Source organism: Podarcis gaigeae (genome assembly GCF_964106915.1).
Source record: "Podarcis gaigeae genome assembly, chromosome: W".
NCBI classification, from domain to species: Eukaryota; Metazoa; Chordata; class Lepidosauria; order Squamata; family Lacertidae; genus Podarcis; species Podarcis gaigeae.
Genome location: NC_139695.1, coordinates 13655652 through 13672033, shown reverse-complemented (window position 1 = coordinate 13672033; position 16382 = coordinate 13655652).

Sequence of the window (16382 nt, the reverse complement as noted above, 5' to 3'; positions counted from 1 at the left end):
ACTTAGTTTGACCTTGACTATTAGACAAAACTGGAATGAGTGGTGCAAGAAAAAAAGAGGCCAGAGTAAGAACTAGACAAACAACCTTAGCCTTAGCCTCACAGGCACATAGATCCTCTGTTCCTACTCTGCCGTCGACAGGGGAAGAAGAAACTGAGCAATTACAGTTGAAAGATATGGCTGCAGGAGCATCTGGTTCAATTTTAGAGAAAATCTTTGAAAAATTGGAATCTTTGGACAAGAAAGTGGACGAACAAACGGCCAAGATTGACCAAAACGCAGCCTGCCTAAACAAAATAACTGAACAAGTGGCTTTGAACGTACAATCAATTGGACAGTTATCTGAGGCCACTGCAGAAAACCGCAAATTGGCTGAGGCAACTAGTCAAAAAGTTGAAAACCTAGAACAAGAGGTGAAACCACTGCACAGACAAGTTGGCGAGCAACAGATGTATTTGTCTATGATTGAACTGCGGAACTGGGAAAATAACTTAAGATTGAGGTCGATACCAGAACTTGAACAAGGAAATTTAATTGAGTTCTTGACCAAAGAATTTTCTAAATTCTGGCCTTTAGAGGAGGACAAGGATTTTAAAATTGTGTCGGCTTTCAGACTTGGAAAGTTTGCAAGGAAAGACAAGCCCAGAGATTGCTTGATAACTTTGAGTTCGAAGGAGGAAAGAGATAAGATACTAGGCCTACACTACGGAAAGTCACTGGACATTTTGGATAGAAGAGCTGAAATTTACAAAGATATTCCGAAACAACTTCTGGACCTTAGATCCACCTATCTTGAACTGGTCAAACTGTTGAGGAGCAACTCAATTATCTTTAGGTGGGAATTTCCTCAGGGACTATCCTTTACTTTCAGAGGGAAGAAGGTTAAAATTAAATCACCTGAAGATAGAGACAAATTTCTGATTGCCTACGGAGAGGACCTTCAAAAAGGGACTGAAATACCTTCGGGACCTGGACCATTAGTTGTACCTCCACCTTTGGAACCTGAAGATCCAGAGAAAAAGATACCGCCACTAGAGGAATAACAGATTTATTCAGGATGTCTCTGCAACTTTTGATCTGGAATATTAATGGATGCAACTCCCCGGAAAAAAGGAGGAAGATATTTCATATATTGAAAAAAGAACAATTGGACATTATTTGTTTACAAGAAACACATGTGACCAGGCTCCATAAAAAAGTGTTAATAAATAAAAGATTAGGCCAAGAATTTATCTCTTCGAACCGAGTGAAGAAAAGAGGAGTGGTGATCTATGCAAAGGAGAGCCTGTCACCAAAATTTTTATTTAAGGATGAGCAAGGAAGAATTTTGGCAATTGAGGTAGAGTATCAAGGAGAGAAGCTTTTGATATTAGGAATTTACACACCAAATGAGGGGAAATCGGAATTTTACAAGAAGTTGCATGAGAGTGTGCTGGATTATCTGGACTATGACAACATCATCATGATGGGAGACATGAATGGGGTGGTATCAACCAATATGGATAAGTCACAAAGTCAAAATGTGACAAAAGACGGCAGACTACCTAAGACTTTTTTCGAACTGACTGACAATATGGACTTGATTGACATTTGGAGGATAAAGAACCCCTTGGGAAGAGAGGGAACATTTTTTTCTGAGGCCCAACTGACATGGACAAGAATTGACCAAATATGGATATCTAGAGGTCTGGCACCTAAGATCAGAAAGGTGGAAATCTGCCCAAAGACCTGCTCCGACCATAATGCAGTAAAGATGGACATGAGACTACTACCAACCGGCTCCTTTAGATGGAAGATGAATGACAATTTGTTTAGAGATCAGGAGATTACCAAAAAGGCCCAAAAAGTCTTGAAGGATTATTTTGAGATAAATTTGAACACTACGGTGGAAAAAAGAATCATCTGGAATGCAAGTAAGGCCGTGATGAGGGGATTCTTGATACAACAGAATGCTGTAAAGAAAAGGACACAAAATGAGAAAAAAGAGAAGATTTGGGAGAAAATTAAAGAATGTGAGAAGAAATTAAGATCAAAACCGAAGTCACAGCCGATTCTGAGAGAAATTAAACTCTATCAAGCACAATATTCCAAATTGATAAACCAGGAAATAGAGTGGAAAGTTAAACTAATGAAACAAAGAACATTTGAATCGGCAAATAAATGTGGGAAACTGCTAGCATGGCAGTTGAAGAAGAGACAAAAACTAAATACAGTTACAAATTTAGAGATTGAAGGAAGAAACATTCAGAACCCTGTGGAGATTAGAAAGTGCTTCCAGAGATATTTCAAACAATTGTATACTCAAGGGCCGCAAAATGAGGTTGAGATAGAGCAATTTTTGATAAAGAATGGATTACCAAAACTATCACAAGAAAATAGATCAATCCTGAACTGTAAAATAACACGATTAGAGACTGAACAAGCCATTCAGAATATGCAGCTGGGCAAATCTCCAGGGCCAGATGGGCTCACTGCCAAGTATTATAAGACACTGAAAGACTATTTGATACATCCATTGATGGAGGTTGGCAATGAAATTTTGGAGGGGAAGAAGGCGCCGGAATCGTGGAAAGAAGCTTTCATCACATTGATACCTAAATCGGAAACGGAAAAGACACAACTCAAGAACTACCGTCCCATCTCCCTTTTAAATGTGGATTACAAAATATTTGCAGACATTTTAGCAAGTAGATTTTAAAAGGTTTTAAGTGAAATAATCCATAAGGACCAGGCAGGCTTTCTCCCAGGTAGACATTTGTTCACTAACACAAGGAACATTATTGACATTTTGGAACTTCTACAAACAAATATCAATACAAAAGCTGTGTTAATTTTTATAGATGCAGAGAAAGCCTTTGATAATATTTCCTGGAAATTTATGAAGAAAAATTTGGAAGGGATGGGAGTGGGAAGGGGTTTTGAAAATGGGATAGATGCAATCTACTCAGAGCAAAAGGCCAAATTGATAGTCAACAATGTGGTGACAGAAGAGTTTAAAATTGAAAAAGGAACACGACAAGGTTGTCCTATCTCTCCCCTGTTATTTATTTCGGTCCTGGAGGTGCTCTTGAATATGATTAGAGGAGACCGGTTGGTTGAAGGAATTCAGGTCGGAGCGAAACAGTACAAACTTAAAGCTTTTGCAGATGACCTGGTTTTGACTCTACAGGAGCCAGAATCTAGCACGAAAAGGGTATTACAATTGATTCAAGAGTTTGGTCGGGTGGCGGGATTTAAATTAAACAAGCAAAAAACTAAGGTATTGGGAAAAAACTTAACAGTTACAGAGTCAGAAAGGTTTCAGAAAGAGACAGAGTTAAACGTGGTTAAAAAAGTAAAATACCAAGGGGTAAACATAACAGCAAAAAAATTGAGCTTATTTAAGGATAATTATGAGAAATGTTGGTTAGAAATCAAGAGAGATTTAGAAAGTTGGTCGAGATTGAAACTTTCCTTGTTAGGCCGGATTGCCGCTATAAAGATGAATGTATTGCCAAAAATGCTGTTTTTGTTTCAAACTTTGCAGATTGTGGACAAAACGGAGTGCTTTGGGAAGTGGCAGAGAGATATTTCCAAATTTGTCTGGCAGGGCAAAAAGCCCAGAAAAAAGTTTAAGATACTAACTGATGCGAAAGAAAGAGGGGGCTTTGCCCTGCCAGACTTAAGGCTGTATTGTGAATCAGCAGCTTTCTGCTGGCTAAAAGATTGGCTGCTTCTCGAAAACACTGATGTATTGGATTTGGAAGGCTTCAACAATGCTTTTGGTTGGCATGCATATTTATGGTATGACAAGGCTAAGATTCATAAGGCGTTCAAGAACCATATTGTCAGAAAAGCAGTGTTTAATGTCTGGACAAAATACAAAGACTTATTGGAAAATAAAACTCCGAGGTGGCTTTCACCATTGGAAGCTAAGGCCCGGAAAAGACTCAATATGGAGGCTGAATGGCCAAAGTATTGGGAAATATTAGAAAAAGATGGAGACAATTGGAAATTGCAGAGTTTGGAGAAAATGAAAGACAAAGTGCGAGATTGGCTACATTACGCTCAGATTAAAGAAGTTTTTAAACTTGACAAAAAGTTAGGATTCCAGGTGGAAAAATCGAAGTTGGAAACGGAATTGTTAGAGCCTAAGACTAAGGTACTTTCAAGAATGTATAACTTGCTGTTAAAATGGAACACACAAGATGAAACGGTCAAATCGGCTATGATAAAGTGGGCACAGGACATTGGTTATAATATCATGTTTGAGGACTGGGAAAGGTTGTGGACCATGGGGCTGAACTTTACTGCATGTAATGCTTTGAAAGAAAATGTTATGAAAATGATATATAGATGGTACATGACCCCAGTCAAACTTGCAAAAATATACCATTTGTCTGATAACAAATGTTGGAAATGTAGAGAAAATGAAGGAACGTTCTTTCACCTCTGGTGGACTTGCCCTAGAGTGAAGGCTTTCTGGGAAATGATATATAATGAGCTGAAAAAGGTATTTAAGTATACCTTTCCTAAGAAACCAGAGGCCTTTCTTCTGGGCATTGTCGGCCAGAGGGTGTTAAAGAAGGACCGAACATTCTTTATGTATGCAACAACAGCAGCAAGGATACTCGTCGCCAAACACTGGAAAACCCAAGATTTACCCACACTGGAAGAATGGCAGATGCAACTGATAGACTACATTGAACTGGCCGAGATGACCGGCAGAATCCGAGACCTGGGAGAGGAGACGGTAGAAGAAGATTGGAAGAAATTCAAGACCTACCTACAGAAACATTGTAAATTGTATGAATGTTAAGAAGGATGCTAGATTATAAATAACTTGGCACCATTAAGTTAGGTGAAGTGATATATGAAGATAAGTTAAATTTAAGAAAAGACAAATTTTGGATAATTATTAGGCTAAATTTAAATTTTTAAGGTTTGAATAAATGATATCGAAAATTTGAGACACAACATTGGAAAACTAGATAATAAGAATGGAAATAAGGTGATAAGATGCTGGTTAGATATTTATAAATTAGGAACGCAGGAGCGGGAGATGCGAGGGAGTCCAAAGAAGTTAAGAAAATATGTCATGATACGTGTTATCTTGTTTCTTTATTTGTATTGTAATTTATAAAAAAAAAAAACCTTTAATAAATATTTATAAAAAATAAAAAATAAAGGCCACAGGATTCACCTGTTGTGTTACCTCGAAAGGTCCCAGTCGCCTTGGCCGTAATTTCTTACAACCCCCTTTGAACGGTAGCCCTTGGGTTGACAACCACACCCGGTCCCCAACCCTTATTGTCTCCCCTTCTCTGCGGTGCTTGTCTGCCTACTTCTTGTACGCTTCCTTCGCCCTCTCCAGTTTAACCTTAAGTTGTTGGTGTAAAGCCTCCATTTCTTCCACAAATTGCTCGGCCGCCGGCACACTCCACCTCCACTCCCCCTCCCCTGGGAAGGCCCTGGGGTGACACCCGTAATTGGCCATGAACGGGCTCATCCCCGTGGACACATGTTCCGCGTTATTGTATGCAAATTCGGCCAGCGCTAGTTTTTCCACCCAATCGTTCTCCCTTTCGTTAACGTAACAGCGTAGGTACTGTTGGAGTATGCTATTAGCTCTTTCTGCTTGTCCGTTGGTCTCCGGGTGTCGGGCCGTCGAGAAGCTCACCTCAACGTCCAGCAGGCTCATGAGCTTCCTCCAGAATCTGGAAGTAAATTGCCTTCCTCGGTCGGACAAAACCCTCAAGGGGGCGCCATGCAACCTGAAGACGTGATCTACAAACAGCCTAGCTGTTTCCTCTGCCGTCACTGCATGCGAACAAGCAATGAAATGGCACATTTTGGTCAACAAGTCAACTACCACCATGACTGCTGTTTTCCCCCTGGACTTGGGCAAATCGGTCATAAAATCTATGGATACCACCTCCCATGGTCTTTCCGGGGTGGGTAATGGTTCCAGTAACCCCGCAGGCACTGCCTTCTCCCCTTTAGCCCGCTGGCAGCGTTCGCACCCCCGTACGTATTCTCTCACATCTTCCCTCACCCTTGGCCACCAGAACTGCCTGGTGACAAGCAACATGGTTTTGTGTTGACCAAAATGCCCCGCCGTGGGGTTGTCATGTAGTTGTTTGAGTACTCTTCTCCTCAAGTCCCCTTCTGGTATGTACAATGCTCCCCTATAGTACAGTGCCCCTTCCTTTTCCTCAAAACCCCCTGGATTTCCTTCTGCGTCTCTGATCTCCCTGATTTTAGTTTGGGCGTATTCGTCATTCCTTGTCAGCCCGGCTAGTTCTCTTCTCTCTACCACCACTCCCCCACACACCCATCGGTCCTCAGGTATCACATGTCTTACTTCTGGCGCTCCCTCTCCCTCCAAGTACTCCGGTTTCCTGGAGAGGGCGTCTGCTCTGACGTTTTCCTTCCCCGGCACGTACCGAATTTCAAAAAAGAACTTGGAAAACTCCTGTGCCCATCGCACCTGTCTCTGATTGAGGACGCGTGCAGTCCTCCAATATTCCAGGTTCTTATGGTCCGTGCACACCTCGATCTTGTGCTGCGCCCCTATTAGAAAATGTCTCCAGAGTCGAAAAGCTTCATGAATTGCAAGCAGTTCCCGGCCATACACCGTGTAGTTCTGTTCTGACTGGTTCAGCTTTCTTGAGAAAAAGGTGCACGGCCTCCACCCGGACTCATTTCCCGGCTGGAGCAGTACGGCCTCCACCGCTCTGTCTGACGCGTCTGTCTCCAGCCTCATAGGCTTCTGCAGATCCACGTGTAAGAGCTGCTCTTCCGAAGCGAACGCCCTCTTTAGCCTTTCAAAGGACTGTTGTGCCTCTTCTGTCCATTCAAACTTCTTTTTGCTGCTGAGACAATCGGTGATGGGTGCAGTTAAGTGGGCGAAGTTCTTGATAAACTTCCTATAGAAGTTCCCAAACCCCAGGAACCTCTGCACGTCCTTCCGGTTCTTGGGAGTCTTCCATTCTAGCACCGCCTGCACCTTGCCTGGGTCCATGGCTAAGCCTTTGTCTGACAACCTGTAGCCCAGGAACTCAACCTCTCGGGCGTGAAATTGGCATTTCTCCAGCTTGACCCACAGCTGGTGCTCCTGCAGCCTTTTCAGCAATTCTCTGACGTCCTTAACATGCTGCTCCTCGTTCTCCGAGTAGATTAGCACGTCATCTAGGAAAGCCACGCAATTCTTGTACAGTAGGGACCCCAACACGTGGTGCATGAAGCTTTGAAAACAGGCTGAGCCTGATTGTAATCCAAAGGGCATGACTAAGTACTCAAAGGCCCCCAGAGGGGTGAACATGGTGGTTTTCCATTCATCCCCCTCCCTCATCCTTATCAAATTGCACGCCCCACGGAGGCCCAGCTTGGTAAAAACCTTCCCCTTCCTTACCCTGGTCAAAATATCGTCAATCCTGGGCATTGGGAAGGTCACGGGTTCCAATACACGGTTCAAGGCCCTGTAATCTACGACTAATCTGGGCTCTTTAGAGTCTCTTTTGTCCACAAAGAACACTGGACTGCCCCCCACCGCCCTTGATTCTCGTATGAAACCCCTCTTCAGGTTCTTGTCAATAAACTTCCGCAACTCCTGCATCTCCCTGTCCGACATGGCGTACAGCTTACCCACTGGCAGCTGGGCCCCTGGGAGTAGATTGATCTGACAGTCAAAGGGCCTACAAGGGGGTAGTTTATCCGCCTCCTTCTCACTGAAGACTTCTTCCATGTCCGCGTACTGAGGTGGTACTCTCCCCTTTTCTCCCACCGCCATCCCTGCCACCCTGGCTACTGCCATCCTTGGGGTTTCCCCTCCGTGGCAGTGCTCTAAGCAGTGAGCTGACCCAAAGGTGACTGTCCGCTGATGCCATCCCACTACTGGATCGTGCAGTGCCAGCCAGCTCATTCCCAGTATGATTGGTGGCCCTGCTAGTGTGGCAACGTGAAAGGCAATAGTCTCAGTGTGTCTGGAGACCCTCATTTTCATGGGAGGGGTCTGGTGGGTCACTTCCCCCCCCCAGGAGTTCTCTCCCATCAATGGTCGTTACTTGCAAGGGGTGTTCTAGAGGCACCACGTGGAGCTGGTGTTCTAGTGCAAAATCCCTGCTAAAGAAGTTGCAAGAGCTGCCTGAATCCAGCAATGCCTTCACCTTAATTGGGTGTCCGTTAAGGAGCTCTAGCACCACCTCTATGGCTATGGCTGCCCGGGGGGGGGGGTCTGGCTGGGGCACTTTTACTGGTTGCTTGCCTGGCTGCTGTGCCCGCTCTTCTGCAGCCAAGCATTGCCATTTCCCTGCTCCTTATGCCCCTCCTCCTCACCACCAGCTGCCCCCACCATTCCTTGCCATGCCTTTCTCTGAGGGCAGACTCTGGCAAAATGTCCTGGCTGTTGGCAGAGGAAACACTTCTTGGTCATTTTCCCCTCCTTTTTGCGAACCTCGCCGGAGTTTGAAACCCCGCGCGCGCGCACCCCTCCAATCTCCATTGGTTCTGCGGGCGGCGAAGGTTGCTCCGGCACGTCCGGAATGCAGTTGTCATGCCAACGCTCTGCTCTCCCTTCCCGCCTTTCTAGAGCACGCGCCTCTTGGCGTACTCCCACAGCAAGCGCCATTTTAGTCAGCTGGTCCATCGATTGCGGGCGGGGCAAGCGGGAAAGTTCGTCTTTTACCCAAGGGGATAAGCCTTCCTCAAATAACATTTGCACTGGTTCTGAACCCAGTTCCCAACCGAGTTTGTGGATAAGCATCGCAAATCGCGACCAGTACTCTCTCACTGATTGGTTCCCTTGTTTGCACCCCATCAGTTCCTTGCGCGTCACGCTCTGCTCCACATCACTCGAAAACATATGGTCCATGGCGCTAAAAATTTTTCTCAAATCCTTTAAGGCAGCATTCTCCGATGCCATTAAGGGTCTGATCCATTCTCTGGCACCGCCTTCCAGATGTCCTATCACAAAAGCGACTCTCCCCCCATCGTCTACAAAGTCATCATACAGCAGGTCCAGCGCGTACTGCACCTCTGTCTTAAATGCATTATAATCTCTGGGATTGCCCCCAAACTTCTGCACCTTCCTTGCGATGGGGATGGGCTTCCCCTGGGCATCCTGAGTCCACCTTTCATCGAGCCACGCCGCTAGTAGAGCCAGCTGCTGTTCCAAATCTCTGTTTCTCTCCTCCAGAGTTGGTCCTGCCCTGGCCCCCTCTCCGGTGCCTGCTCCTCCGGGTTGACTCATGATGCCGCCTCTTCTGCTCTGCGCACAAACAACTTAGAAGACTGACGGATTGCTATAATGGGAATTGGGGTTGCTTGTGCGTAACCCACCAACTGCTCCACGCTGGTTGTATGGCTAAACCTTTCCCTGGCTTGACAGCCCTTAAAACTCGACTGTCTCAGTCACTGGCAGAATCCGTCAGTGGGCGTTTCCTAAACTTTTTCCAACATAGAAATTCCTTGACTCCCAGTCTCCTCCTAACTTCTCTGCGCGGAAGCTTTCTGCACAGCGTAGGCATGCCAAGCGGAGGTCCTGTGCTCTCCCCGCTAATCTCACTGGAAGAGTCTCGGAGCCTTCCCTCCGAAGTACTCTCAGCCTCCCCTTTCTTCCTGTTGTCACCTTGATTTCCTTCCCCAGAGGAAGCTCTCCCTCTCTCCTTGCTAGTTCCCTCTCCGGCATCATTGGGGAGCCTTACCTCTCCTCTTGGCTCCGATGGCAGTTCCCTAACAGACTATTTTGAGATAAATATGAACACTACTATGGAAAAAAGAGTAATCTGGGACGCAAGCAAAGCTGTTATGAGGGGGTTTCTAATTCAACAGAATGCAATAAAGAAGAGAACTCAAAATGAGAAAAAAGACAAAATTTTGGAGAAAATAAAAGAGGGAGAGAGGAAATTGAGAGCGAAACCAAAGTCACAAGAGATTCTGAGAGAAATAAAGTTATACCAAGTTCAATATATGAAAATGATGAACCAGGAAATAGAATGGAAAATCAAACAGATGAGACAAAGGACATTTGAATTGGCAAATAAATGTGGAAAATTGCTAGCTTGGCAAATGAAAAAAAGACAAAAACTCAACACTATTACTAATTTGGAAGTGAAAGGAAAGAATATACAGAATCCAGTGGAAATTAGAAAATGTTTCCAGAGGTATTTTAAACAGTTATACACACAAGGGCCACAGAAAGAGACTGATATAAATCAATTCCTAAAAACAAATGGACTACAAAAAATCTCTCAAGAAAATAAGCTAATGCTGAATTATAAAATAACAGAACAGGAGGTGGAAGGTGCCATCCAGAGTATGCAGTTGGGCAAATCTCCAGGGCCGGATGGTTTAACCTCAAAATACTATAGATGTTTGAAAGATTGGATAATTCAACCACTAAAGGAGGTCTGCAATGAAATTTTGGAGGGGGAAAAAGCACCAGAGTCGTGGAAGGAAGCCTATATTACACTTATACCGAAAACTAAGTCTGAAAAGACACAACTTAAGAACTACCGCCCCATATCCCTGCTTAATGTGGATTACAAAAATTTTGCAGATATTTTGGCTAAAAGACTAAAAAAAGTATTAGTGGAGGAGATACACAAAGACCAAGCTGGTTTTCTCTCGGGTAGACACTTGTCTGACAACACGAGGAATATAATTAACATTTTGGAGAAGCTGCAAGTGAACATCAATACCAAAGCAATCTTAATCTTTGTAGATGCGGAGAAAGCCTTTGATAATATTTCTTGGAGTTTTATGAAGAAGAATCTTCAGGGGATGGGGTTTGAAAATGGTATAGGTGCAATTTACTCAGAACAAAAGGCTAAACTAATAGTCAACAATGTGGTGACAGAGGAATTTAAGATAGAGAAAGGGACACGACAAGGCTGCCCTATTTCCCCATTGCTCTTTATTTCGGTTCTGGAGGTTTTGTTAAATATGATTAGAAGGGACCATCTGATCAAAGGTATACAGGTCGGAGCTAAACAGTACAAATTGAAAGCTTTCACAGATGACTTAGTATTGACATTACAGGAGCCAGAATCTAGTACTAAAAGGGTATTGGATCTGATTCAAGAATTTGGTCAAGTGGCAGGATTTAAGCTGAAGAAGTTAAAAACTAAGGTTCTTGAGAAAAATTTAACACCGATTGAGAAAGAGAGGTTTCAGAAGGAGACAGGTTTAACATTGGTTAAGAAAGTAAAATACCTGGGGGTTAATATGACCGCTAAGAACTTAAATTTATTCAAAGATAATTATGAGAAATGTTGGTCAGAAGTGAAAAAGGATTTAGAAATATGGTCAAATTTGAAGCTTTCCTTGTTAGGCCGAATTGCTGCTATAAAGATGAATGTATTGCCAAGAATGTTATTTTTGTTTCAATCATTGCAAATTTTGGACAAGATGGATTGTTTCAAGAAGTGGCAGAAAGACATTTCTAGATTTGTCTGGCAGGGCAAGAAGCCCAGAATAAAATTTAAAATACTAACTGATGTAAAGGAAAGAGGTGGATTTGCCCTGCCAGATCTTAAACTTTACTATGAATCAGCAGCATTTTGCTGGCTGAAGGAATGGCTGCTTCTTGAGAACACAGACATTTTGGATTTAGAAGGTTTTAATAATGTTTTTGGGTGGCATGCATATTTGTGGTATGACAAGGTTAAAGCACATAAAGCATTTAAAAACCATATTGTCAGGAAAGCATTGTTTAATGTCTGGACAAGATACAAAGATTTACTTGAAAATAAAACCCCAAGGTGGTTATCACCGATGGAAGCGAAGGCTCAGAAAAATCTCAATATGGAGGCCAAATGGCCAAAATATTGGGAGATTTTGGAACAAGAAGGTGACAAATTGAAATTGCAGAGTTTTGAGAAACTAAAAGATAAAGTGCGAGACTGGCTTCATTATTCTCAAATAAGGGAGGCCTATAATATGGATTAAAAAATTGGCTTCCAGGTGGAAAAATCAAAACTGGAAACAGAACTGTTAGATCCCAAAACTAAGATACTATCAAGAATGTATAACTTGCTGTTGAAATGGAATACACAGGATGAAACGGTTAAATCTGCTATGATTAAATGGGCACAAGATGTTGGATATAACATAATGTTTGCTGACTGGGAGCAGTTGTGGACCACAGGTATGAAATTCACGGCATGTAATGCCTTAAGAGAGAATATTATGAAAATGATATACAGGTGGTACATGACACCAGTCAAGCTTGCAAAAATATATCATTTGCCCGATAATAAGTGTTGGAAATGTAAAGAGAATGAAGGTACATTCTTTCACCTTTGGTGGACGTGCCCAAGGATTAAGGCTTTCTGGGAGATGATCTATAATGAAATGAAAAAGGTATTTAAATATACCTTCTTGAAGAAGCCAGAGGCCTTTCTCCTGGGCATGGTCAGCCAATTGGTGTTAAAGAAGGATAGAACTTTCTTTATGTATACTACTACAGCAGCAAGAATACTCATCGCAAAGTATTGGAAGACACAAGATCTACCCACCTTGGAAGAATGGCAGATGAAAGTGATAGACTATATGGAACTGGCGGAAATGACTGGCAGAATCCGAGACCAGGGAGAAGAGTCGGTGGAAGAAGATTGGAAGAAATTTAAAGACTATGTAATGGCTTTAAGGGTTGCTTGTGCGTAAGTTACCACCTCTCTGGGCTAGTTTGCCTGGTTAAGCCGTTTCCCTCTGGACAGCCCTCCACTCCATGGCTGTTCAGTCGCTGGCAGAATCCGTCAGTGGGCGTTTCTTGAACCTCTTCCAGCAAAGAAGCTCTTTGACGCCAAGTCGCCGCCTACTTTCCCTGCGCGAAAGTCTTCGGCGCAGGGTGGGCGTAGGCAGCGGAGGACTTGTGCTCTCCTCGCTGGTCTCCTGCGAAGAGTCCTGGAGCCTCCTCTCCGCTTCCCCCATCGGCCCCCCTCTATCCCTGGTGTAGCGCTGATTATCTTCCCCAGCTGGGGACCTCCCTCTCTCCCTGCTTGGCCCCTCTCCAGCATCGCTGCTGAGTCTCGTCTCCTCTACTAGCTGCTATGGCAGTTCCCTGACAGACTATTTGCAGAAACATTGTAAAATTAATGAATGTTAAAATGATGCCGGATTGAAATGAAGCGGCCTTAGCAACAAGGTTAATAAGAATATGTAAAAATGGATTGATAACGGATGAAAATATAAAGTTATAATATGTTAAGTTATAGAATTAGGATAAAAACAAAGAGGGTAAGGATTTGCTGAATTAACCATGTGAACTGGAATACAAAAAAGGGAGGTGTGAGGAGGTCAGGGAAATAAGTTAATGAAATTTCAGATATGAAAAGATTGATTTGTTTTTAACTGTCTTCTATTTATTTTTTCTGTATTTTGTATTTTTCTTTCTTTTTTATGTATTTTTTGTATTTTCTTTTTTCTTCTTTTTTATTCTGTAACTTTTTGCTTTTTGTAAAACTCTAATAAATATCTTTTAAAAAAAATTAAATTAGTTGAAAATATATGGAAGCTTATTTAATATTTTTATTAAATCTACTACTTCATTACATTTTAAGGCCCTCCATCGCCACAGGGAGCCTCGTCAAGGCCCTTGGCTGCTGCATGTAAGTGTGGCGCACCCTCCGCCACTGCAGGGAGGTACGGCAGGACCCTCTGCCACTGCGGGGAGGCGTGGCATTCATTATTAATTTTTATGAAACGCGATGAGGTGCAGGATGTCTTCTGCTTAACATGCACTGTTGTGTTGAGGTTCAACAGCAATTAAAGCAGGATAGAACACGCAATTGAAAGGTGCCCCATACTTTGTATTGTGTAGTATTGATATCTATGCTCCTTATGCAACAACAGCATCAACAACAATAATTTTATTATTTATACCCTGCCTATCTGCCTGGGTTTCCCCAGCCACTCTGGGTTGCTTACAATACGTATAAAAACATAGTAAAACGTGAAACATTAAAAACTTCCCGATACAGGGCTGCCTTCAGATGTCTTCTAAAAGTAGTGTAGTTCTTTATCTCCTTGACATCTGATAGGAGGGCATTCCACAGGGAGGGCGCCACTGCCAAGAAGTTCCTCTGCCTGGTTTTTTTGTAACTTCACTTCTTGCAGTGAGGGAACGGCCAGAAGACCCTTGGAGGAGGACTTCAGTGTCTGGGCTGTACGATAGTACTCTGTAGCAGTCATGTTCAAATGTAACAAGCAAAAGATTTCTGGAGGGTTCAGGGCACTTGTAAAACATGCAAGTTGTTCTACAGGAAGCAAGGTTATTGAAATACACAGCTAGAAAAGTTCAGTAAAAATATCAGTAGCTTTAGGAGCTTTAGGATACCTTGCACATTTAACACATCAGAATGGTTGTGGTACTGGGACTCACTGGTAGCTTAGGGGCGTATAAATAATACAAATATATATTTTTAGCTCCTAATTGCCAATATAGTGGGGACATTATTATTATTGTGTACTGTCTTTCCATTAGATAACTGTATTTATTTCATAATGGTATGGTGTTCTACACTAAGATTTTGTTTAGGTTTATTCCAGGGCTAATGAAAAGGAGCCATGTTGCTGGTGGCTGGCTAAAGTGAGAATGATAAAGGGTGAGGTAGGAATATATTTATTTTAATATTCTGGTATTGAAGTGTTATGTTTAGCTTCGGATTTTAAGTTCTTGAGGGTCTCTTTTCAAGTACTGCTTATGTATTGGACATTGTTACTAGAATCTACAGTTGCAATGGAAATTATTATCAAAATTTACAGACTTTCAGCTGTTTGCAATGAGCAGATCAAACAAAAGCAATTGAAATACCATATTTACTTGAGTCTAATCTGCCATCAAATCTAATGCGCACCTCAATTTTCAGAACCCTGTAACCAAAAAAAGTATTTGCTGTTGAATGCCATGCACATCAACAAAAGTGCACTCTTTACAACAATGAGTCAGTGCTTGTTTCAAGAACAGAGAGGCTGCATCTTTTTTCCTGCTCCAAACAGCTTCCCCCACAAGTGAAAAAAATTAATAAGAGGCTTTTCCTGGTGCAAAAGGGAAGGAGTGGGGTAGCAAAGAGAACCAGGAAGCAAACCCCTGATCCTCCACCTGCAAATCTGAGGGATGCATGGAGAGGAGTGGGCAGAGGAGTGGGTGAAGGCAGCCAACAACAACAATAACAATAACAGATATTTATTATGGTTGTAGACCAACAAAAGGAGGGAGGGGTACAATAATTTAAAATCCTTTAAAAGTTAAAAAAAAAACCCTAAAAGGAGTTAAAACAGAAAGTGTATATAAAAGTCTATAAGAATCCAAAATAGGCTAAGAGAGTTAGTGTTTCTCAACCTTGGGACCCCAGATGTTGTTGGACTACAACTCCCATCATCCCTGAGCTCTGGCCTTGCTAGCTAGGGACGATGGGAGTTGTAGTTCAACATCATTTGGAGACCCAAGATTGAGAAAGGCTGGAAGGGTTAAGAACGTTAGACAAGAGTGAAAGAGTGTAATTTAATTATTTATTTATTCATTCATACATACATACATACATACATACATACATACATACATACATACCCCACCCTTCTGGCTGGGTTTCCCCAGCCACTCTGGGTGGCTCCCAATTGAATATTATAAACACAATAAAGCATTAAACATTAAAAACTTCCCTAAACAGGGCTGCCTTCAGATGTCTTTTAAAAGTAGGATAGTTGCTTATTTCCTTAACATCTGATGGGAGGGCGTTCCACAGGGCAGGCACCACTACTGAGAAGGCCCTCTGCCTGGTTCCCTGTAACCTCACTTCTTGCAATGAGGGAGTCCAAAATGACTCCCAGGCTGTGCACCTGGTCCTTCAGGGGCACAGTTACCCCATTCAGGACCAGGGAGTCCTCCACACCCGCCCGCCCCCTGTCCCCCCAAAACAGTACTTCTGTCTTTTCAGGATTCAACCTCAATCTGTTAGCCACCACCCATCCACCAACCGCCTCCAGGCACTCACACAAGACAGTCACACCCTTCACTGGTTCTGATTCACAAGTGAGAGCGCAGGGGTCTGAACACTCATCCCTTAACACCACTTTCTGGACACGGCTCAGGAGAAAGGAGTGGAACCACTGTATAACAGTGCCCCCAGCTCCCAGCCCCTCTAGACGGTCCAGAAGGATGCTATGGTTGATGGTATCAAAGGCCGCTGAGAGATCCAGCAGAACTAGGAAACAGCTCTCACCTTTATCCCTAGCCTGCCAGAGATCATCGACCAGCGCGACCAAGGCAGTTTCAGCCCCAGTAAAAAGTTAATATATAAGAATATAGCTATCAGTCCACAGAGCACTCTAATACAAGTGGTCATTATATCTAGTTTGTGGCACAGGTCATCATCTGACGAATTTTTGAGCACTGCTGTGCA